General features: G+C 44.5%; 1 long non-coding RNA gene across 1 annotated transcript; it reads right to left on the reverse strand.

Moving 5' to 3' along the window:
* Positions 1-365: 365 nt before the first annotated feature.
* On the reverse strand, positions 366-21908 carry LOC124027099. The gene is made up of 3 exons (XR_006837342.1): positions 21774-21908; positions 1277-1306; positions 366-1045 (listed from the first exon to the last, which is right to left on the reverse strand). It is a non-coding gene; the product is annotated as an uncharacterized LOC124027099 (long non-coding RNA).
* Positions 21909-23697: the final 1789 nt, after the last annotated feature.

Below are 23697 nucleotides of genomic sequence, written 5' to 3' on the forward strand. Positions count from 1 at the left end.
CTGAACAGTACAGCTTGTGTTGGTCTACTATTATCCCACTGAACAGTACAGCTTGGGTTGGTCTACTATTATCTTACTGAACAGTACAGCTTGGGTTGGTCTACTATTATCCTACTGAACAGTACAGCTTGGGTTGGTCTACTATTATCCTACTGAACAGTACAGCTTGGGTTGGTCTACTATTATCCTACTTAACAGTCAGCTTGGGTTGGTCTACTATTATCCTACTGAACAGTACAGCTTGGGTTGGTCTACTATTATCCTACTGACCAGTACAGCTTGTGTTGGTCTACTATTATCCTACTGAACAGTACAGCTTGTGTTGGTCTACTATTATCCTACTGAACAGTACAGCTACATAAAAGATAGTAGTTTGCTATGTTTGATACTGTAAGAGGTAGAAATGGGTTCTTAGTCACTCAGGATCGGGTTGGGAATAATGCAGGCAGGAGACAGGAATAAGTTCACTTCACTTTATAGAAAATAAACAGCTGGACATCCATCAGGCAGCTTCACTTCAGTACCATCTGAACTACAATGATCTGCCCATGAACATCTCCCATAAACCAATATGACAAAAACAAATATAATGTTTAAATACATCTGACATCTCTCCCTCTATTTACATGAAATAAAAACACATAAAACATGATACATGGTAATATTGTATAATGTATAAATAAATCTCTCAATGTGACCAGTCTCTTACCTGAACAGGTCACATGATGATAATATCCACCATCACAGACACCAGGTCCTCCTGTGATGTCACACTGTCCAATAGAAGACTCATCTCCACTACACCTATATAGTGTGACTCCTCTTCTTCCATCTTCAATCAGAGGTCCTCTAGATTCAGCTACAGGATTCCCACAGTTCAGCTCTCTACACACAACCTTGGTCTCTCTCATGTCCCACAACCACGTCTCTCTCATTATGCTCCACAACCCACTAGTACATAGACCTGTCCACTTTCCTCTGTAGAAGACTTCCACTGTCCCAGAACAGGAAGTGGTCCCATCCACCAGTCTGACTGAGAGTTCAGCTGTAAACAGCAGAGAGGAAAACACAGTGGTGAGGACAGATGATGACAGTGATTCTGTTATTCTAACAGCAGTGATGCTTTGTGGTTGACAAGTATTAGTAGTTCCATAAAACACTACTTGTTATTGGGGTTTAGAATGGTTTGTATGGACACATGAATATCTCCATGTGGGATAATAAAGTTGACTAATATTGAACTGTTATAATCACTGTAGATTTATACTCTACCTACCTGGTGGACTGACGCTTTGAGCCTGGAGATCTGAGGAGAAAGAGAGAGACAGAGGAGAAAGAGAGAGAAAAAGACAGAGAGAAACAAAGGAGAAAGGGAGGAGTCAGAGGAAGAGAGAGACAGAGACAGAGTTTAAATGAACATCAACATGACCTTTCATGATGTGATGGGGAAGATGACACATACCTCAGTACGCATAAAAGTAGGCTACTTTTCCTGGTTGTTAATGGGTTCTAAAAGTGGGGATGTTTCATAGTATTTCTGATGATCTTAATTAACTTACCAGAACCAAAGAGCCACTTTGTTTTACAGAAAACCACAGAACCAATACAGCAATATAGTCCTGCACTCTTTATAAAGGGGCTATCTAGAACCTAGAAGGATTCTTCCACTGTCCCCATAGGAGAACCCTTTGAAGAACCCTTTTTAGTTCCAGGTAGAACCCCTCCAGGTAGAACCTTTTTTTAGTTCCATTTTACAGAGGGTTCTACATGGAACAGGGTTCTCCTTTTATGACGGCCAAAGAACACTGTTTGAAACCCTTTTTTCTAAGAATGAATTCAACAAGTTCAATGTGTTCAGTTTACACCATTTCATTCTGTACTCCTACACCTTTCCTCTCTTCTCCTCTCCTCTCCATTTCATTCTGTACTCCAACATCTGCCTGGTATTCTCCTCCTCTCCTCTCTCCTCTCCTCTTCTCCTCTCCTCTTACCCCCCTCTCTTCTCCTCTCCTCCCCTCTCCTCTCCATTTCATTCTGTACTCCAACATCTGCCTGGTATTCTCCTCCTCTCCTCTCTCCTCCTCTCTTCTCCTCTCCTCTTCTCCCCCTCTCTTCTCCTCTCCTCCCCTCCCCTCTCCTCTCCATTTTATTCTGTACTCCAACATCTGCCTGGTATTCTCCTCCTCTCCTCTCTTCTCCTCCCCTTCTCCTCTCCTCTACTCCCCCTCTCTTCTCCTCTCCTCCCCTCCCCTCTCCTCTCCATTTCATTCTGTACTCCAACATCTGCCTGCTATTCAAGATAACACACAACATTGCAGCACCACGTTTAGTTTTCATCAACCTCAGACTTAAATATCAGTGTTCCAAGAACCTCCACCAGGGGAACTGTAGACTCCTCAAACGGTCCACCACCTTCTCCCAAACTGCCTTCTCACACAAACCAATAAAGACATGGAATGGCCTCACCTCAACATGGTCTAGTCCAATCAGATGTGCCTCACCTCAACATGGATCTAGTCCAATCAGATGTGCCTCACCTCAACATGAATCTAGTCCAATCAGATGTGCCTCACCTCAACATGGATCTAGTCCAATCAGACGTGCCTCACCTCAACATGGATCTAGTCCAATCAGACGTGCCTCACCTCAACATGGATCTAGTCCAATCAGATGTGCCTCACCTCAACATGAATCTAGTCCAATCAGATGTGCCTCACCTCAACATGGATCTAGTCCAATCAGACGTGCCTCACCTCAACATGGATCTAGTCCAATCAGACGTGCCTCACCTCAACATGGATCTAGTCCAATCAGACGTGTCTCACCTCAACATGGATCTAGTCCAATCAGATGTGCCTCACCTCAACATGGATCTAGTCCAATCAGATGTGCCTCACCTCAACATGGATCTAGTCCAATCAGACGTGTCTCACCGCAACATGGATCTAGTCCAATCAGATGTGTTCACACTGATATTGATCTAATAGGCAACAGTGACTTTTCACAGAATAAACACTAAAAAACGCATTATATTTAAATAGCTGTAATAACTTCTCTGTACACTATTCTGATTAGATGCTATTTAATGCTGTGTTTGGACACAGGTTTCTATAGGAACACTAAGACACCTGGACCACATATTGAGATGTGCCTCCAGTTAAGTAAATCAGCTGTTACATAAGGTGACAGTTGTAGGACTGTGAACAAAGTAGCTGAATTGTCAAAGACTGAGGTCACCCAAAGAAAAGTGATCCAGAACTTTCTCTTGTGAAGAATTACAAATCTACCACTTTCCTATGAACACCTCGATACACAGCAGAACACTTGCTATTGAGAAAGGATTGAAACAGGCAGAGAGATGACAGGCTATGTGCCCACTGCCCACAAATGTAGGGCAGCAGCATAGCCTAGTGGTTAAGATAGAGATATGTATTACATCTCAATCCAGCACATCCAACAATATCTCCATTTCTCATCTGAGGTGGAAGGTCACAGAGCTAGAGTTGTGTTTGTCAGACCTTCTCACGAAAATGTTTGGCCTGTAAAGTATGGAAAGATGAGACTCAGGAACACGATGATGTTCTCCGTTTTGCTCTACGACCCCATAAGCATCGTCTGAGGTCATACAGTCTATCTGCCAACTTCTGTCTGTAGTGTCAGAACCGTTTGGACGACACACTAACATGACCTCACTATGTAAAGGTGAGTCTCTCAGGAACACAGACAGGTTGTTGTGATCTAGGACGCCCACAAGCTTTACTCGACTCGTCTGAAGGTCCCCTGGTACCAGTTTAACACATTTATGGAATGTGGAGTACAGCAGGTCAGCCACCAGAGGGAGACTCGTGGAGGCCTGGGGTCAGACGGAGTATACATCACGATGTGATGGCTCCAACTGCTGGACATGCCAGGTCTCCATGGGCTCTCCGGCCAGGACTCATTGGGGCTGATTGGGAGTTGGTGAGTGTCATGACTGTCCTGCTCGGCTCAGGTTACCAATGACCACAATCCCGCAGAGAGATCTCACTCCCACCAAAGGAGAGGGGATCTCAAAGGATAGGAAGACACCTTATGACACCTCACGCCCATTGTAAATCTAAGGTAGGAGACCACATTCCTTTGTCCTCTCACTAAGGAGAACTATGAAGAACATTAACATGCAATAAATGGGAAAAGTTAAAGGAAGACGTTATAACGAAAACAGTGTCACTTTAAGAGTTGTGCTAGTATATGCTTGATGTTTATACATTGTACGTTGGGTGGAAAATGTCCAAATCAAAGAGATTGTTTTGGTAAAGATGAAATGTGAAGTTAGTTGTCTAAAATTGGATTTGAGTAAAATCTAGACCTTGCCTCGTAACTTGGTACGCCCAGAGAATTGCCCTAAAGGCGGAAGACGCCCACTTCCGACACGAGGGTATAAGACCTGTGAGTTAAGAATTAACATATCAGACTAAGTAACCCAAGCTGCAGCCAAGGTCTGAGTAGTCAACAAAATGCAACATGAAGTTGAAGACAAAGGAACCCTTTTCTACCCATGCTACGGATCAGAAGCTACGTCTAAGAGGTTGAATTCAAGCCACCCGGTCTCCACTCTCCAGTGAATCTTGTATCTACACTGATTTGATTCCTACGCTGTGAGCCCTGAGCTACAGGGCTGGCTGTCCTCAGAAGACCCCTTTCAGAACACGGGCGAGGAATCAGACCACTAAGCCAAAAGGACACTGACATCGTGAGGACAACCAGAGAGTTGTACCAGAGAAGTGCTCCATCCGAGAAGCCGAAACCCCATCAGACACCTTCAAACCAAATTACATCATTATATTCTGACCCATAAGAGTGGCAGTTCGGGGCAAGGTTAGGGTTAAAATAAGCATAGCTGACAAATGCACCCAAATGTATATTTCTCTTGAGTACTTTCTCTTTTTCTCTCTCTTTGAAACACGTCATAGGGTGTTGGCCCGTTATATTAAGTTCTAATCAATAGCCTAGACTGTGTTATTGTGTATGTGCATGTTTTATTATAATTTTAGCTTGCTTGTAAATAAATAATCAACTAAAATTGGTACAGACTCATTGGTGAGACTCGGGTTTGTGCAGATTCCCGCATTATGCGACGTTCAGAATGAGACTGTAGAGGAAATGGATTAATTACCAACTGTTGTAAAATCGATATTCTGATATTCTTTGAGTTCATTTGGGAAATAGAAATTCAATAAAAACCTATTTTTGCATGGTGCCCCAGGTGAATCAGTTAATCATTTCCTGATTCATTTAATCACACAATTATAAACTGTTAATCTTTCGATGAGCAGCAGTCGCCACATTAACCGATACAACGTCGCGACATATTGGCGCCCCGTGTGAGGAATCTAAACTAGGACTAGGATGCACGGTGGGTTAATTCCATACCATATTGGCGCCCCGTGTGAGGAATCTAAGCTAGGACTAGGATGTACTGTTGGGTTAATTCCATACCATATTGGCGCCCCGTGTGAGGAATCTAAGCTAGGACTAGGATGCACTGTTGGGTTAATTCCATACCACATTGGCGCCCCGTGTAAGGAATCTAAGCTAGGACTAGGATGCACTTTTGGGTTAATTCCATACCATATTGGCGCCCCGTGTGAGGAATCCAAGCTAGGACTAGGATGTACTGTTGGGTTAATTCCATACCATATTGGCGCCCCGTGTGAGGAATCTAAGCTAGGACTAGGATGCACTTTTGGGTTAATTCCATACCATATTGGCGCCCCGTGTGAGGAATCTAAGCTAGGACTAGGATGTACTGTTGGGTTAATTCCATACCATATTGGCGCCCCGTGTGAGGAATCTAAGCTAGGACTAGGCTGCACTGTTGAGTTAATTCCATACCAATTGTGTAGCAAGATACATACAGTATATACCATTAATAGCTATAGGCAGGACTAGTGTGGGAGAAGAGCGTGTGTGTGTGACGTTCCATTTCACCCAGATACTGGTCGGAAGAGAACCACCCCTGTGGTATATCTGACGAAAGCCAGTGTGTAGGGGGGGTCTACTGAATGCTACGAGCCAGGGCATATGTACCAGCCGATGCAGTCATTCTGAGAATAATACTAGTTGGGCACAATTTAGTGATGTTTCTGTCAATCGCTTTCAGGAGCGATCTGACTGGGTCATAAGCAATTCCTAGAGCAGAGGACATATGAGCCAGCCATTACGGAAACTTGAGTAGATGTATTCGTTTGACCGAAGCGAAGTCATTATCTCTCTACCTCTCGCGTTTGGTAAAGTGAAGAGTTTAAGGGTTGAACGTGAGACATCACCTAGTAAACCTGTTCCCATGTTGGAGGGAACTTCCCTTGTGTGGAAAAGTGAAAATCCTGTGAAAGGAAAGCTAAGCACCAGATACTAAACAAAGGGGAGCATCCATTTTTGTTATTCCCTTTGTAGACAGTGAATTCCCACGTCGAGCGGGAATCCTGCCAGATCTCAGCTTGCGCTGTCAGTAACCTCTGGTGAAGAATCGGCAGTTATTTTTGTTCAATAATTCAGGTTACGCAGTATGATATCTAACCAGTCTCAACTGATTGGATATCATTGTCTCATTCAATTTACGACATCAATTATATGGCTATACTACCTTTCCAGGTTGTTTATTGGGATAATGCACAAAGTAATGTGTTCTAATCATTGAGACATCGTTAAACTTTTCCACGTTAACTTAGAGATAGCAACTATTTCGGGTGAATTAAAATTAAAATTCCCAAATAGCCGATACAGGTTCGATTTATCATTAAAATCAATTGAATCAATGAAATCTGCTTTGGCGAGTTCAGTAATAACCAACTCACGTTACTGACCCAGTCTTGATGATTCATTGACAATTACAAACTGAATTAAATCGTGTTTGCAACCTCCAAATCAAAAATCCAAACGTTACGAAAATTGAAATAACTGATCATCATAACAATGAGCAACCCATCAGATGGGTTTCCACTCATTTCCCCTCCAATCAGTGGACCTTCACCCACGGAAAGATTGATCGCTGACCTCAGCAACGATGCAAATCCTTACTATGCCGAGGGGCTAGAAATGTTAGATTTCGATGCCATAAGTGAGAAAAATGCAGACATTGCGACAGACGCTCTCCAAAATAAACCATCAGACGGAGGCCTTGTGAAGGTTCTCTCCAGTTTAGCCCTCAACTATGCCCACCAGCAGAGATGGACAGTGCACCAGCACCTCAGTGCCCAGCAGAGGCACCAGCAGGAAACTGGGTAGTTCAAGGCATAGGGGGAGAGAACCAGGGAGTTGGCATCGTAAGCCAAAAAAGATAAGGTACTTCTAGCCGAGGAACTGTGTGTGAGAATAGATAAATTGGTAGGTCTGGCTAACACTTAAAACGAAGAACACAAATAAACTCTTGACGAAGTCCGAATTCTAAAGGAACAACTCGTGTTAGCCAAAACGAAATACGATGAAGTCCACGCAAAACTAGATGAATCTTACGAGCTAGCTAGAAACCGGGGCGAGCAACTTCATTCCCTGCAAATGGTTGTGAATGAAACCACTCAAACAATAACCTTCTATTCCAAAAGCTGCAGACCAAAGACGATCAGCTAATGAACACAATGACCAAGTTGGATGAAAAAACAGCAGAACACATTGAAGTCGCTGATTTAATGATGGATGAGAAAGACCAGGTGAGAAAGTTGGAAAATGTGACCTATAAACAAAAGGAGGACATCTCATCACTGGATTTCTCACTCCACACTGGAGACCACTCCCGGCAAACCATGACAGATAAGTACGAGGCCGAGTGGAGCAAGTGTGCCACCTACGTGTCTAAAATAAACACCCTCAACTCCCAGGTGGACTCTGCGATGCAGCAGAACACCACCCTTAGGTATCATCTGGAGGGACTCCAGAACAATCACACGCTATCGCGAGACAACCAAACCAAGTCACCTAGCTCAGAGAACAAGGATGCATTCCTTCGTTCTCTGAGCTAGGTTGCTTGGTTGACAGGAGATTTCAGCCTCTATCTCTTGGCCAGTCGGTCCACAGTGACATGGGACTTCCTCGCCAACACAACCGCAGTTTGACTTTTCCTCTTGACCTTTCGACCCACAATTTCCCATAGGAGGTTGCAGATGCTCCCTGCGCACTCGGCGGGGATCGCCTTGACAAAATCGTCAAAAACTTCCGCCTCTTTGACCACTTTCCAGGAAAGCCAAACAACACTGAGACATTCCTAGCAGACAGAGGATGCCTTGGATGGCCACCCAAATATTACGAATGCCGACAGGCTCTACCTATTGAAGCGAACGTCCAACAGACACGTGACAAGGTTCATCCGCCTACAAGAGCAACATGTACAAAACCACTACGCTAAACTGGCCACGGGTTTGAAAATAGAATTCAGTGGTTCTGCGACTCGCAAACACGACAGCTCGTTGGCTAACACTATCAAACACGACAGCTCGTTGGCTAACACTATCAAACACGACAGCTCGTTGGCTACCACTATCAAACACGACAGCTCGTTGGCTAACACTATCAAACACGACAGCTCGTTGGCTAACACTATCAAACACGACAGCTCGTTGGCTAACACTATCAAACACGACAGCTCGTTGGCTACCACTATCAAACACGACAGCTCGTTGGCTAACACTATCAAACACGACAGCTCGTTGGCTACCACTATCAAACACGACAGCTCGTTGGCTACCACTATCAAACACGACAGCTCGTTGGCTAACACTATCAAACACGACAGCTCGTTGGCTAACACTATCAAACACGACAGCTCGTTGGCTACCACTATCAAACACGACAGCTCGTTGGCTACCACTATCAAACACGACAGCTCGTTGGCTACCACTATCAAACACGACAGCTCGTTGGCTAACACTATCAAACACGACAGCTCGTTGGCTAACACTATCAAAAACACGACAGCTCGTTGGCTACCACTATCAAACACGACAGCTCGTTGGCTAACACTATCAAACACGACAGCTCGTTGGCTACCACTATCAAACAAGCTCGATACCTAACCCTCACAAAGGGTCAGGACACAAGGGTAACAAGGGTAACAGTGGTAGACTTGATTACCAACAACGACGAGACGGCCTACAGGGAGGAGGTGAGGGCCCTCGGAGTGTGGTGTCAGGAAAATAACCTCACACTCAACGTCAACAAAACTAAGGAGATGATTGTGGACTTCAGGAAATAGCAGAGGGAACACCCCCCTATTCACATCGATGGAACAGTAGTGGAGAGGGTAGTAAGTTTTAAATTCCTTGGCGTACACATCACAGACAAACTGAATTGGTCCACCCACACAGACAGCATTGTGAAGAAGGCGCAGCAGCGCCTCTTCAATCTCAGGAGGCTGAAGAAATTCGGCTTGTCACCAAAAGCACTCACAAACATCTACAGATGCACAATCGAGGTACGGCAACTGCTCCGCCCACAACCGTAAGGCTGTCCAGAGGGTAGTGAGGTCTGCACAACGCATCACCGGGGGTAAACTACCTGCCCTCCAGGACACCTATACCACCCGATGTCACAGGAAGGCCATAAAGATCATCAAGGACAACAACCACCCGAGCCACTGCCTGTTCACCCCGCTATCATCCAGAAGGCGAGGTCAGTACAGGTGCATCAAAGCTGGGACTGAGAGACTGAAAAACAGCTTCTATCTCAAGGCCATCAGACTGTTAAACAGCCACCACTAACATTGAGTGGCTGCTGCCAACACACTGACTCAACTCCAGCCACTTTAATAATGGGAATTGATGGGAAATTATGTAAAATATATTACTAGCCACTTTAAACAATGCTACCTAATATAATGTTTACTTGTTGGTTATTACTGCATTGTCGGAACTAGAAGCACAAGCATTTCGCTACACTCGCATTAACATCTGCTAACCATGTGTATGTGACAAATAAAATTTGATTTGATTTGATTTTGATTTGATTCCTCTCCCATTCCGATAGAGGACCCACTGGGTCACGTAGGTGACTTATCTGTCTTGGAAATCGACACAGATTACAAACCTCTCGGTACTCCCAACCCACTCCATTTTGTTGGGGATGTGACGAGAAAAACCAACTCGAACAGGCCATACCTTAGAACAGTACTGGAGGACTGTGAGGCCTGTCACACTCTAATAGATTCAGGTTCGACAATTTCCCTCATATCCGAAACCTTGATGAACTAAAATTGGCAGTGGACCCAACAAAACGTTGGTTGAAAATGAAACGTTGCGACACAAAGCTTCGAGGTTTCACCCAAGCGACCTGGCCCCTAACCAAGCGTCTCCTACTTAAACTCAACTTCGAAAGCGTGTCAGTGATCCACCCTGTGTACGTGACTAGCATCGACATCGAACGGATGCTTATTGGGATTTAATTGACCGTTTGGTACCACTTATGGAAAACCAACCAAATCTTGTCACAAATACCTCTGCCAACTCTGTTGACTTCACCTCATTCTTCCAAGACTCTCTGCCATACAACGCCATACATTGCGCAACGACGTGGGTCCGACGTCAGCATCTGTCGCAAACCCGGTGAACTTGGCCATGAGTCCGCCATTGGTGGCAAATGACAAGGTGAGTTCACCTCGGAACTTAACCGAACATGAGATTTTCCTGTGTGGCTTTGGGTGATTCACCAGCCGACACTTACCGATCTCCTCTGATCGGGGGCGTGTGCCTAAACGGCACTATGGTTGAAGTTGCCAGACTGGAAACCTGGTCAGAAAAATCTGCAATCAGTTTGGAAATCATCAACGCAATTTCGAAAACGGCTACCTGCCGCTTACTCTTGTGGTAAAAACGTTTAAATTTCCACTGGGAACGACTCCCCAGATGACACTCACCGCTATAGGGGGGTGCGTTATCAATCCGCATTGGAACCAAGGAAGTATCTCACTACCTACTGTTTGTCGCGGACCTCCCCGTACAGTCTATGTGGGAGTGGACATTCTGGTAAGATTGGGTGTTAAACTCAATACCATACGCCAAGTTCTTTGGTCTGTGGCACAGCCAAACCAACAGGCCTTGTCTTTGGACCCGGTGCTGTTGGCATCACTGCAGAGTACACACGCAGAGGGTGTATTTCCGCCTAGATGCAGATAATGTGTTTGCCAGCTGGCTGAGAAGGCCCACGTAGAGCAGGCTGGCTGACAGGGCCCACGTAGAGCTGGCTGGCTGAGAGGGCCCACGTAGAGCAGGCTGGCTGAGAGGGCCCTAATGGAGACAGCTGGCTGAGAGGGCCCTATGGAGACAGCTGGCTGAGAGGGCCCTAATGGAGACAGTTGGCTGAGAGGGCCCTAATGGAGCCTGGTGGCTGAGAGGGCCCTAATGGAACCTGGTGGCTGAGAGGGCCCTAGTGGAGACAGCTGGCTGAGAGGGCCCTAATGGAGACAGTTGGCTGAGAGGGCCCTAATGGAGACAGTTGGCTGAGAGGGCCCTAATGGAGCCTGGTGGCTGAGAGGGCCCTAATGGAGCCTGGTGGCTGAGAGGGCCCTAGTGGAGCTTGGTGGCTGAGAGGGCCCTAATGGAGCCTGGTGGCTGAGAGGGCCCTAGTGGAGCCAGGTGGCTGAGAGGGGCCTAGTGGAGCCTGGTGGCTGAGAGGGTCTATGGTGGCAAAATTATGTTTATGTTTATCTGTTATGTGGGGCGGCAGCGTAGCCTAGTGGTTAGAGTGTTGGACTAGTAACTGGAAGGTTGCAAGTTCTAACCCCTGAGCTGACAAGGTACAAATCTGTCGTTCTGCCCCTGAACAGGCAGGTAAACCAGTTAACCCACTGTTCCTAGGCCGTCATTGAAAATAAGAATTTGTTCTTAACTGACTTGCCTTAAATAAAGGTTTAAAAAAAAATATGTTTATCTACGTATTTAACTAAAGTCGCATGATGTTCTGATGAGATTTGCTCCCTCTGCTAGAACACTTCCCATTTGTCTACATGACTGACTCATGGTTCTGGACTCACAGCCAAATGCTGTTTCTCCATATCCTGTTATTTAGACTGAACTAAGCTGTGAGAGACGAGCAGGACAAATGGTTGTGCTTCTCTTGAGAAACAGTGTTGAGACATTGAGCACTGAGAAATGGTGTGACATTTCTCAACAAGACCTCACCACAACAGTCACAATGTGGAAAGATGAACATCTCTCTGCAAAGGAGTTTATATATAATTTAATACATTTGCTTTCTTATGTTTCTGTTTTCTCAATTGTTCAGTTCCATAGGTCAGGGGTCAAGCTGAGCTGAGCCAATAGTGGAAGAGGTTACTGGTTATGATGACATCACGACTGGTTATGATGACATCACTACTGGTTATGATGACATCACTACTGGTTATGATGACATAACTGGTGAGAAGTCTGTAGTCAAAAGATATTCAGTTGACTCCTCCCCTTATCTCTCGCCCTCCCCACCCCCTCCTCTCTCTCTTTTGACATCTCCCTCCCTCTCCTCCCCTTATCTCTCGCCCTCCCCACCCCCTCCTCTCTCTCTCTTTTGACATCTCCCTCCCTCTCCTCCCCTTATCTCTCGCCCTCCCCACCCCTCCCCACCCCCCTCTCTCTCTTTTGACATCTCCCTCCCTCTCCTCCCCTTATCTCTCGCCCTCCCCACCCCCTCCTCTCTCTCTTTTGACATCTCCCTCCCTCTCCTCCCCTTATCTCTCGCCCTCCCCACCCCCTCCTCTCTCTCTCTTTTGACATCTCCCTCCCTCTCCTCCCCTTATCTCTCGCCCTCCCCACCCCCTCCTCTCTCTCTCTTTTGACATCTCCCTCCCTCTCCTCCCCTTATCTCTCGCCCTCCCCCCCCTCCTCTCTCTCTCTTTTGACATCTCCCTCCCTCTCCTCCCCTTATCTCTCGCCCTCCCCACCCCCTCCTCTCTCTCTTTTGACATCTCCCTCCCTCTCCTCCCCTTATCTCTCGCCCTCCCCCCACCCCCCCTCTCTCTCTTTTGACATCTCCCTCCCTCTCCTCCCCTTATCTCTCGCCCTCCCCACCCCCCTCCTCTCTCTCTCTTTTGACATCTCCCTCCCTCTCCTCCCCTTATCTCTCGCCCTCCCCACCCCCTCCTCTCTCTCTTTTAACATCTCCCTCCCTCTCCTCCCCTTATCTCTCGCCCTCCCCACCCCCTCCTCTCTCTCTTTTGACATCTCCCTCCCTATCCTCCCCAGATCTCTCGCCCTCCCCACCCCCTCCTCTCTCTCTTTTGACATCTCCCTCCCTCTCCTCCTCTTATCTCTCGCCCTCCCCACCCCCCTCCACTCTCTCTCTTTTGACATCTCCCTCCCTCTCCTCCCCTTATCTCTCGCCCTCCCCACCCCCTCCTCTCTCTTTTGACATCTCCCTCCCTCTCCTCCCCTTATCTCTCGCCCTCCCCACCCCCTCCTCTCTCTCTCTTTTGACATCTCCCTCCCTCTCCTCCCCCCTTATCTCTCGCCCTCCCCACCCCCTCCTCTCTCTCTCTTTTGACATCTCCCTCCCTCTCCTCCCCTTATCTCTCGCCCTCCCCCCCCCCTCCCCTCTCTCTCTCTTTCGACATCTCCCTCCCTCTCCTCCCCTTATCTCTTGCCCTCCCCACCCCCTCCTCTCTCTCTTTTGACATCTCCCTCCCTCTCCTCCCCTTATCTCTCGCCCTCCCCACCCCCTCCTCTCTCTCTCTTTTGACATCTCCCTCCCTCTCCTCCCCTTATCTCTCGCCCTCCCCACCCCCTCCTCTCTCTTTTGACATCTCCCTCCCTCTCCTCCCCTTATCTCTCGCCCTCCCCACCCCCTCCTCTCTCTCTCTTTTGACATCTCCCTCCCTCTCCTCCCCTTATCTCTCGCCCTCCCCACCCCCTCCTCTCTCTCTCTTTTGACATCTCCCTCCCTCTCCTCCCCTTATCTCTCGCCCTCCCCCCCCTCCTCTCTCTCTCTTTTGACATCTCCCTCCCTCTCCTCCCCTTATCTCTCGCCCTCCCCACCCCCTCCTCTCTCTCTCTTTTGACATCTCCCTCCCTCTCCTCCCCTTATCTCTCGCCCTCCCCACCCCCTCCTCTCTCTCTCTTTTGACATCTCCCTCCCTCTCCTCCCCTTATCTCTCGCCCTCCCCACCCCCCCCTCTCTCTCTCTTTTGACATCTCCCTCCCTCTCCTCCCCTTATCTCTCGCCCTCCCCACCCCCTCCTCTCTCTCTTTTGACATCTCCCTCCCTCTCCTCCCCTTATCTCTCGCCCTCCCCACCCCCTCCTCTCTCTCTTTTGACATCTCCCTCCCTCTCCTCCCCTTATCTCTCGCCCTCCCCACCCCCTCCTCTCTCTCTTTTGACATCTCCCTCCCTCTCCTCCCCTTATCTCTCGCCCTCCCCACCCCCTCTTCTCTCTCTTTTGACATCTCCCTCCCTCTCCTCCCCTTATCTCTCGCCCTCCCCACCCCCTCATCTCTCTCTTTTGACATTTCCCTCCCTCTCCTCCCCTTATCTCTCGCCCTCCCCACCCCCTCTCTCTCTCTCTTTTGACATCTCCCTCTCCTCCTATCTCTCGCCCTCCCCACCCCCCCTCCTCTCTCTCTTTTGACATCTCCCTCCCTCTCCTCCCCTTATCTCTCGCCCTCCCCACCCCCTCCCTCTCTCTCTTTTGACATCTCCCTCTCCTCCCCTTATCTCTCGCCCTCCCCACCCCCTCCTCTCTCTCTTTTGACATCTCCCTCCCTCTCCTCCCCTTATCTCTCGCCCTCCCCACCCCCTCCTCTCTCTCTTTTGACATCTCCCTCCCTCTCCTCCCCTTATCTCTCGCCCTCCCCACCCCTCCTCTCTCTCTGCTCCTCTCAATTAGATTCAATTTAAGGTTTTTTTTGGCATGAGAAACATATTAACATTGCCAAAGCAAGTTAACTAGTTAATATACAAAAGTGAACTAAACAATATAAATGAACAGCAAACATCACACTGACAGAAGTTCCCAAAGAATAAAGACATATCAAATGTCATATTATATATATATACAGTGTTGTAACGATATGCAAATGGTTAAAGTCCACAAGGGAAAATAAATAAACAAACATGGGTTGTATTTACAATGGTGTTTGTTCTTCACTGGTTGACCTTTTCTTGTTGCAACAGGTCACAAATATTGCTGGCTATGCTCACTGAGTCTGTACATAGTCAAAGCTTTCCTTAATTTTGGGTCAGTCACAGTGGCCAGGTATTCTGCCACTGTGTACTCTCTGTTTAGGGCTAAATAGCATTCTAGTTTGCTCTGTTTTTTTTGTTGTTAATTCTTTCCAATGTGTCAAGTAATTTTTTTGTTTTTCTCATGATTTGGTTGGGTCTAATTGTGATGCTGTCACAGACATCTAGGTTCCCCCTGATCTAACATAACCCCAATATAATATATAATATATCCTCTCATTAGTTTACATAGAGACAGATCCAATCAATCATTGACACACTGAATATACAACAGTCAAATGCATGACATCATCATCAATGTTCCCTCTAACTTTCTCCATCACTGAGCAGATTTCATGTCTTCCAGTGTGTGTTTACTGTGAACATTTACAGGTGATCACATCATTGTCCTGCTTTAACTTTCTCCGTCACTGAGCAGATTTCATGTCTTCCAGTGTGTGTTTACTGTGAACATTTACAGGTGATCACATCATTGTCCTGCTTTAACTTTCTCCGTCACTGAGCAGATTTCATGTCTTCCAGTGTGTGTTTACTGTGAACATTTACAGGTGATCACATCATTGTCCTGCTTTAACTTTCTCCGTCACTGAGCAGATTTCATGTCTTCCAGTGTGTGTTTACTGTGAACATTTACAGGTGATCACATCAGTGTCCTGCTCTAACTTTCTCCGTCACTGAGCAGATTTCATGTCTTCCAGTGTGTGTTTACTGTGAACATTTACAGGTGATCACATCATTGTCCTGCTTTAACTTTCTCCGTCACTGAGCAGATTTCATGTCTTCCAGTGTGTGTTTACTGTGAACATTTACAGGTGATCACATCATTGTCCTGCTTTAACTTTCTCCGTCACTGAGCAGATTTCATGTCTTCCAGTGTGTGTTTACTGTGAACATTTACAGGTGATCACATCATTGTCCTGCTTTAACTTTCTCCGTCACTGAGCAGATTTCATGTCTTCCAGTGTGTGTTTACTGTGAACATTTACAGGTGATCACATCATTGTCCTGCTTTAACTTTCTCCGTCACTGAGCAGATTTCATGTCTTCCAGTGTGTGTTTACTGTGAACATTTACAGGTGATCACATCATTGTCCTGCTTTAACTTTCTCCGTCACTGAGCAGATTTCATGTCTTCCAGTGTGTGTTTACTGTGAACATTTACAGGTGATCACATCATTGTCCTGCTTTAACTTTCTCCGTCACTGAGCAGATTTCATGTCTTCCAGTGTGTGTTTACTGTGAACATTTACAGGTGATCACATCATTGTCCTGCTTTAACTTTCTCCGTCACTGAGCAGATTTCATGTCTTCCAGTGTGTGTTTACTGTGAACATTTACAGGTGATCACATCATTGTCCTGCTTTAACTTTCTCCGTCACTGAGCAGATTTCATGTCTTCCAGTGTGTGTTTACTGTGAACATTTACAGGTGATCACATCATTGTCCTGCTTTAACTTTCTCCGTCACTGAGCAGATTTCATGTCTTCCAGTGTGTGTTTACTGTGAACATTTACAGGTGATCACATCATTGTCCTGCTTTAACTTTCTCCGTCACTGAGCAGATTTCATGTCTTCCAGTGTGTGTTTACTGTGAACATTTACAGGTGATCACATCATTGTCCTGCTTTAACTTTCTCCGTCACTGAGCAGATTTCATGTCTTCCAGTGTGTGTTTACTGTGAACATTTACAGGTGATCACATCATTGTCCTGCTTTAACTTTCTCCGTCACTGAGCAGATTTCATGTCTTCCAGTGTGTGTTTACTGTGAACATTTACAGGTGATCACATCATTGTCCTGCTTTAACTTTCTCCGTCACTGAGCAGATTTCATGTCTTCCAGTGTGTGTTTACTGTGAACATTTACAGGTGATCACATCATTGTCCTGCTTTAACTTTCTCCGTCACTGAGCAGATTTCATGTCTTCCAGTGTGTGTTTACTGTGAACATTTACAGGTGATCACATCATTGTCCTGCTTTAACTTTCTCCGTCACTGAGCAGATTTCATGTCTTCCAGTGTGTGTTTACTGTGAACATTTACAGGTGATCACATCATTGTCCTGCTTTAACTTTCTCCGTCACTGAGCAGATTTCATGTCTTCCAGTGTGTGTTTACTGTGAACATTTACAGGTGATCACATCATTGTCCTGCTTTAACTTTCTCCGTCACTGAGCAGATTTCATGTCTTCCAGTGTGTGTTTACTGTGAACATTTACAGGTGATCACATCATTGTCCTGCTTTAACTTTCTCCGTCACTGAGCAGATTTCATGTCTTCCAGTGTGTGTTTACTGTGAACATTTACAGGTGATCACATCATTGTCCTGCTTTAACTTTCTCCGTCACTGAGCAGATTTCATGTCTTCCAGTGTGTGTTTACTGTGAACACAGAGGCTGTACCCCCTTTAACTTACAGTTCTAACAGTGTGTGTTTACTGTGAACACAGAGGCTGTACCCCCTTTAACTTACAGTTCTAACAGTGTGTGTTTACTGTGAACACAGAGGCTGTACCCCTTTAACTTACAGTTCTAACAGTGTGTGTTTACTGTGAACACAGAGGCTGTACCCCCTTTAACTTACAGTTCTAACAGTGTGTGTTTACTGTGATCACAGAGGCTGTACCCCCTTTAACTTACAGTTCTAACAGTGTGTGTTTACTGTGAACACAGAGGCTGTACCCCCTTTAACTTACAGTTCTAACAGTGTGTGTTTACTGTGAACACAGAGGCTGTACCCCCTTTAACTTACAGTTCTAACAGTGTGTGTTTACTGTGAACACAGAGGCTGTACCCCCTTTAACTTACAGTTCTAACAGTGTGTGTTTACTGTGAACACTGAGGCTGTACCCCCTTTAACTTACAGTTAACAGTGGACAAGTGGGCTACCGTGGCTATTTGATCATAATGTAGATCTACCAGAGTGACCTACCATCGAAAACTATGGAGAAAATACATCCCATAACATTTTAACATGTAAACAGCTGTTCTGTCATTCAGTCTACAGTAGCAGCCAATGTGTGGTGTTCAACGTAGACCTAAATCCTATAACATTTTAGCATGTAAACAGCTGTTCTGTCATTCAGTCTACAGTAGCAGCCAATGTGTGGTGTTCAACGTAGACCTAAATCCTATAACATTTTAGCATGTAAACAGCTGTTCTGTCATTCAGTCTACAGTAGCAGCCAATGTGTGGTGTTCAACGTAGACCTAAATCCTATAACATTTTAGCATGTAAACAGCTGTTCTGTCATTCAGTCTACAGTAGCAGCCAATGTGTGTTGTTCAACGTAGACCTAAATCCTATAACATTTTAGCATGTAAACAGCTGTTCTGTCATTCAGTCTACAGTAGCAGCCAGCCAATGTGTGGTGTTCAACGTAGACCTAAATCCTATAACATTTTAGCATGTAAACAGCTGTTCTGTCATTCAGTCTACAGTAGCAGCCAATGTGTGGTGTTCAACGTAGACCTAAATCCTATAACATTTTAACATGTAAACAGCTGTTCTGTCATTCAGTCTACAGTAGCAGCCAATGTGTGGTGTTCAACGTAGACCTACATTCTATGAGACTTTTGAAAGAAACATGCAGGGCTTGACATGAACCTGTTTATCCACTTCTAAATGCAATAGAATCCTACTCCTACAGCTGTAAACACAGTCTAGTTCAAAGTAACTGGAACAGGTCCACATATGGCAATGCTCTATTTGCATGTAGTCCTCCTGCAGCTCTGATTGGTTCTGCCGCACCGGTCTGTGTGAGTACAGGATGAGTCGTGTCAATGCAATAGAATCCTACTCCGATGCGTTCTGTCTGCAACATCTCTTACATAGTTGGTTTAGTTTCGGTTTGTTGCAGTGAAAGTGGATAATATTCCATTGATCACATTTACCAGAGTAAAGTAATGTAAAGTAATGTAGATCTACCAGAGTAAAGTAATGTAAAGTAATGTAGATCTACCAGAGTAAAGTAATGTAAAGTAATGTAGATCTACCAGAGTAAAGTAATGTAGATCTATCAGAGTAAAGTAATGTAGATCTACCAGAGTAAAGTAATGTAAAGTAATGTAGATCTACCAGAGTAAAGTAATGTAAAGTAATGTAGATCTACCAGAGTAAAGTAATGTAGATCTATCAGAGTAAAGTAATGTAGATCTACCAGAGTAAAGTAATGTAAAGTAATGTAGATCTACCAGAGTAAAGTAATGTAGATCTACCAGAGTAAAGTAATGTAAAGTAATGTAGATCTACCAGAGTAAAGTAATGTAGATCTACCAGAGTAAAGTAATGTAGATCTACCAGAGTAAAGTAATGTAAAGTAATGTAGATCTACCAGAGTAAAGTAATGTAGATCTACCAGAGTAAAGTAATGTAGATCTACCAGAGTAAAGTAATGTAGATCTACCAGAGTAAAGTAATGTAAAGTAATGTAGATCTACCAGAGTAGAGTAATGTAGATCTACCAGAGTAAAGTAATGTAGATCTACCAGAGTAAAGGGACATGTTGATGGTGTTAACAGGGAAAACTCTAGAACAGTGATGGTGTTAACAGGGAAAACTCTAGAACAGTGATGGTGTTAACAGGGAAAACTCTAGAACAGTGATGGTGTTAACAGGGAAAACTCTAGAACAGTGATGGTGTTAACAGGGAAAACTCTAGAACAGTGATGGTGTTAACAGGGAAAACTCTAGAACAGTGATGGTGTTAACAGGGAAAACTCTAGAACAGTGATGGTGTTAACAGGGAAAACTCTAGAACAGTGATGGTGTTAACAGGGAAAACTCTAGAACAGTGATGGTGTTAACAGGGAAAACTCTAGAACAGTGATGGTGTTAACAGGGAAAACTCTAGAACAGTGATGGTGTTAACAGGGAAAACTCTAGAACAGTGATGGTGTTAACAGGGAAAACTCTAGAACAGTGATGGTGTTAACAGGGAAAACTCTAGAACAGTGATGGTGTTAACAGGGAAAACTCTAGAACAGTGATGGTGTTAACAGGGAAAACTCTAGAACAGTGATGGTGTTAACAGGGAAAACTCTAGAACAGTGATGGTGTTAACAGGGAAAACTCTAGAACAGTGATGGTGTTAACAGGGAAAACTCTAGAACAGTGATGGTGTTAACAGGGAAAACTCTAGAACAGTGATGGTGTTAACAGGGAAAACTCTAGAACAGTGATGGTGTTAACAGGGAAAACTCTAGAACAGTGATGGTGTTAACAGGGAAAACTCTAGAACAGTGATGGTGTTAACAGGGAAAACTCTAGAACAGTGATGGTGTTAACAGGGAAAACTCTAGAACAGTGATGGTGTTAACAGGGAAAACTCTAGAACAGTGATGGTGTTAACAGGGAAAACTCTAGAACAGTGATGGTGTTAACAGGGAAAACTCTAGAACAGTGATGGTGTTAACAGGGAAAACTCTAGAACAGTGATGGTGTTAACAGGGAAAACTCTAGAACAGTGATGGTGTTAAACAGGGAAAACTCTAGAACAGTGATGGTGTTAACAGGGAAAACTCTAGAACAGTGATGGTGTTAACAGGGAAAACTCTAGAACAGTGATGGTGTTAACAGGGAAAACTCTAGAACAGTGATGGTGTTAACAGGGAAAACTCTAGAACAGTGATGGTGTTAACAGGGAAAACTCTAGAACAGTGATGGTGTTAACAGGGAAAACTCTAGAACAGTGATGGTGTTAACAGGGAAAACTCTAGAACAGTGATGGTGTTAACAGGGAAAACTCTAGAACAGTGATGGTGTTAAAAGGGAAAACTCTAGAACAGAGATCTAAAGTTTAAAAAAAATGATTGACAATTAATAACTGTGGCTGTAAATGCTACAAAAACCACCTTTTCCACAATGTGTTTCCAGATCACTTGATTGACGTACAACATTTACAACTGGTTGTGGTTCATCCACCTCCATCTCTTCTTCAGAACTGTGGCCTCTTTTCCCTTCAACTCTCTTCATCACCTCCACATAGGAGACTTACTGTACAGCCCTGATCCTTGACTCCTCAACCTCTTCACCCTAACAGGGTACAGCCCTGACCGCTCTGCCTGTCCTGACTCTGAGCTCGACTGCCTGACCACTCTGCCTGTCCTGACTCTGAGCCCACCTGCCTGACCACTCTGCCTGTTCCGACTCTAAGCCCACCTGCCTGACCACTCTGCCTGTCCTGACTCTGAGCCCACCTGCCTGACCCTGAGCCTGCTTGCTGATCTGTACCTCTGCCCTCGTCTGGATTACAGATCTCTGCCTACCCTGAGGATGCCTGCCGTCCTGTACCTTTGCCCCCTTACTCTGGACTTTCGACCCCTGCCTGCCTTGACCTGTCTTTGCCTGAACCCTGTTGTCTGCATATGGGTCTTACCTTGGTTCTAATAAGACTGACCATCACACCTTAACTGATATTAGTGCCTGTCCCCAGATGGACAGTACGACTACAGTAAAGTACATTTACAGGTGATCACATCATTGTTCTGCTTTGAGACACATTTTTACTGTCTGCTTCTAGCTAAATGTTATTTTACTAGCCGCACAAATTGTAATATATCTTACAATTTCGAAACATACCTGTGCTCCAGAACAGGATCATCAATATCACTGCAGGTATCATATCTTTCTCTAACTAGGGCTCCACTGAGCGAAACAAGTCTACTGTCATGAAGAGAGGACTGAAGAGTGAGAAATACTGCTTGACTATATGACTTCTATCTCATTACTTCCTTACTTCAATTATGTGGCAAACTGTTAAGCAAATCAGATCAGTTAAACCCGCCTTCCTAAAGGAAACACTGACATCAGAAAAACTCCACAGGAAACTGCTGACAGAGCAGCAGTTACACATAGTGTCCTATAATATCTTACCTAATTGTCAGTGACTGACTTGGAAAAGTCGCCTCTAACTTTCTGTGTTGTAGAAGCTAGAGGTCTGTTACCCAAGTCAACTCAACAGGTGTGGTGGTAAATTAGACATGCTATACTGTTTTTTTACTTAGCGAATTGTCTGTTGTTAAATGCTAGTGTTTTTCCACTGATACAAACTTGTCTTGTGTGACTTAGTGTTAAGTCTGGGCATACAGCAAAGAGCTGTTTGGGTGTGACCACAGTGGGTGACACATCCTGTTTTTCACAATCTGCAGGGACTCCACTGTGTGGAAATCTGTTAGAAATCATCAATGACATCACATCAACTCACAAGTAACACAGTAGGATAGAAATTAACACTTGGTAGACTATATAACTTCTACATTCATGAAGTGACATTAACACTTGGTAGACTATATAACTTAAACATGTAGTGACATTAACACTTGGTAGACTATATAACTTAAACATGTAGTGACATTAACACTTGGTAGACTATATAACTTCTACATGAAGTGACATTAACACTTGGTAGGCTATATAACTTAAACATGTAGTGACATTAACACTTGGTAGACTATATAACTTCTACATTCATGTAGTGACATTAACACTTGGTAGACTATATAACTTCTACATGAAGTGACATTAACACTTGGTAGACTATATAACTTCTACATGTAGTGACATTAACACTTGGTAGACTATATAACTTCTACATTCATGTAGTGACATTAACACTTGGTAGACTATATAACTTAAACATTCATGGTGGTGATATTAACACTTGGTAGACTATATAACTTCTACATGTAGTGACATTAACACTTGGTAGACTATATAACTTAAACATGTAGTGACATTAACACTTGGTAGACTATATAACTTAAACATGAAGTGACATTAACACTTGGTAGACTATATAACTTCTACATTCATGAAGTGACATTAACACTTGGTAGACTATATAACTTCTACATTCATGAAGTGACATTAACACTTGGTAGACTATATAACTTAAACATGTAGTGACATTAACACTTGGTAGACTATATAACTTAAACATGTAGTGACATTAACACTTGGTAGACTATATAACTTAAACATGTAGTGACATTAACACTTGGTAGACTATATAACTTCTACATTCATGTAGTGACATTAACACTTGGTAGACTATATAACTTCTACATGTAGTGACATTAACACTTGGTAGACTATATAACTTCTACATGTAGTGACATTAACACTTGGTAGACTATATAACTTAAACATGTAGTGACATTAACACTTGGTAGACTATATAACTTCTACATGTAGTGACATTAACACTTAATATATGCCATTTAGCAGACGCTTTTATCCAAAGCGACTTACAGTCATGTGTGCATACATTCTACGTATGGGTGGTCCCGGGGATCGAACCCACTACCCTTGGTAGACTATATAACTTCTACATTCATGTAGTAACATTAACACTTGGTAGACTATATAACTTCTACATGTAGTGATATTAACACTTGTTAGACTATATAACTTCTACATCCATGGTGGTGACATTAACACTTGGTAGACTATATAACTTAAACATGTAGTGACATTAACACTTGGTAGACTATATAACTTCTAC

Source organism: Oncorhynchus gorbuscha, unplaced genomic scaffold (assembly GCF_021184085.1).
Source record: "Oncorhynchus gorbuscha isolate QuinsamMale2020 ecotype Even-year unplaced genomic scaffold, OgorEven_v1.0 Un_scaffold_2965, whole genome shotgun sequence".
Taxonomy (NCBI): domain Eukaryota; kingdom Metazoa; phylum Chordata; class Actinopteri; order Salmoniformes; family Salmonidae; genus Oncorhynchus; species Oncorhynchus gorbuscha.